We start from the raw sequence: 2,500 nt of genomic DNA on the forward strand, positions 1-2,500 counted from the left end.
GACGTTCCGCGGCGGCGTCCGGGGGGTCTCAGCCGCGGAGGCTCGGGTGCGCCGGCACGGTCCAGCCTCTCCCGGCGGGCTCCGCTCGGCTCGGACGTTCCTCGGCGGCGTCCGGCGATCTGAGCCGCGGCGGCTCGAGTGCGCCGGCACGGTCCAACCGCTCCCGGCGGGTTCCGCTCGGCTCGGACGCTCCTCGGCGGAGTCGGGCGATCTGAGCCGCGGCGGCACGGTCCAGCCTCTCCAGGCGGACTCAGCTCGGCTCGGACGTTCCGCGGAAGTGGCCAAGTGCCGCTCTTGTGGCTGCTCCGCTGCGCCGGCACTGTGTACCCGGCTCCGAGCGTCTCCGGGGGGGGGGGGGTGGAGGGGGGGGAGGAGGGGGGGGGGGGGGAAGAGGGGGGCGGGGGAGGGCGGAAGAGGGGGGCGGGGGGGGGCGGAAGAGGGGGGGGGGGGGGCACGGCGTCGGCGGCTAGGCGTCGCTGCCCATGCGGCTCGGCTAGGTCGGCACGGTCTACCCGGCTCCGAGCGGGCCGTGGTGCTCGGCGGCGGCGGCTAGGCGTCGCTGCCCATGCGGCTCGGCTAGGTCGGCACGGTCTACCCGGCTCCGAGCGGGCCGTGGTGCTCGGCGTCGGCGGCTAGGCGTCGCTGCCCATGCGGCTCGACTAGGTCGGCACGGTCTACCCGGCTCCGAGCGGGCCGTGGTGCTCGGCGGCGGCGGCTAGGGGTCGCTGCCTGTGCGGCTCGGCTAGGTCGGCACGGTCTACCCGGCTCCGAGCGGGCCGTGGTGCTCGGCGGCGGCGGCTAGGCGTCGCTGCCCATGCGGCTCGGCTAGGTCGGCACGGTCTACCCGGCTCCGAGCGGGCCGTGGTGCTCGGCGTCGGCGGCTAGGCGTCGCTGCCCATGCGTCTCGACTACGTCGGCACGGTCTACCCGGCTCCGAGCGGGCCGTGGTGCTCGGCGGCGGCGGCTAGGGGTCGCTGCCTATGCGGCTCGACTAGGTCGGCACGGTCTACCCGGCTCCGAGCGGGCCGTGGTGCTCGGCGGCGGCGGGTAGGGGTCGCTGCCTATGCGGCTCGACTAGGTCGGCACGGTCTACCCGGCTCCGAGCGGGCCGTGGTGCTCGGCGGCGGCGGCTAGGGGTCGCTGCCTATGCGGCTCGACTAGGTCGGCACGGTCTACCCGGCTCCGAGCGGGCCGTGGTGCTCGGCGGCGGCGGGTAGGGGTCGCTGCCTATGCGGCTCGACTAGGTCGGCACGGTCTACCCGGCTCCGAGCGGGCCGTGGTGCTCGGCGACGGCGGCTAGGGGTCGCTGCCCGTGCGGCTTGCGTGTAGCTGCCAGGTCTACCCGCTTTCGGCTAGGCTTTGCCGCCCTGTGAGATGGGGGGGCGCTAAAGCTCCGGAGCTTGCTGGGGGGTCGCTCTAGTTTCTTACCTACCGTTACGTCGACGTAGAGCGCCGCTTAGCCTCGGCGCCGCTGCCGGTAGTCGGCGCCGTTCTTTTCCGAAGCAGTTTTTTCTTATGCCTTCCGTTTTCGTCTGCAGGAGCGAGCGCGTGCTCGTCTCCAGAGGCGGCAACGAGCGGGCGCAGGCGAGCGCGGTTGACCGCCGGGCTGTGGAGTTTTTCGGTTGCGGCTTTCTGGTGCGCCGCTTGTTTCGCTCGGTCCGGTGGCCTCCGTCGGTCGGATGTTCGCTGCCCGTGTCGCAGTTCGGCCCCGGACTCTGGCGTTCGCTCGTTCCGCGAGCGGGGGAACCCGCCAAAATCGGGGCGAAAGGCGAGAGAGTGAGCGTGGGCAGGCGTCTCCCCGCGCCGCGCTGCCGTGGGAAGAGCCCCGAGGAGGGAGGAAGGAAGGCAGACAGAGACAGGCAGAGGGAAGAAAAGGGCGCGGGCCGGCGTGCCGGGCGGCCGGCAGTCGGACGCAGAAGGGCCGGGGGCGTCCCCGGCGGGTCCCGCCGTGTCCCGCCGTCACGAGGGAAGGAGAAGGGGGACCCGGAGCTCGCTTGTCGCGGCGGCGGCGCCGCGTTCTCCCTTTCGCACCGCTCTCACTCGCACGCGGGAGCCCCGACCCGATCCACCGTGGCGCTCCTCGGGCGCGTCGGAGAGGCTTCCCGGCGGGCCGGCTCAATCCCGCTCCCCGTGTCGTTCGGGGCGGCGTGGGGCGGGCCGGTGTTCAGGCAAGGGCGAGCACCTCTCGGCGGACGTTGCCCACGCACACCCACACGCACGTGCGCGTGCGGTCTTTCCGCCGCGCCCGGGTGGAAGGGCTCGTGCCTTCCCCCACCACCGTCCCTCCTCCTCTACCTCACCGCACCCTTACCCCTCCCGTACCCTCCCTGCTCCCCCCCTCCTTCCGTCGATCGATGAGGCCATTCGGGTCGCGTCGGTGAGGGCCCCCGGCGGGCCGGCGCCTCTGCGTTCCCCGTCCCGGGGAAGCCGCTGCGGCGTCCGGTGTTCAGGCACGGGCGGTCTCCTCTCCGGTTCGCTTCCCGTCGTACGCGAGGTGAGG

This window comes from Coturnix japonica, unplaced genomic scaffold, assembly GCF_054131305.1.
Source record: "Coturnix japonica strain WE unplaced genomic scaffold, WE-NBRP24 Scf061, whole genome shotgun sequence".
Taxonomy (NCBI): domain Eukaryota; kingdom Metazoa; phylum Chordata; class Aves; order Galliformes; family Phasianidae; genus Coturnix; species Coturnix japonica.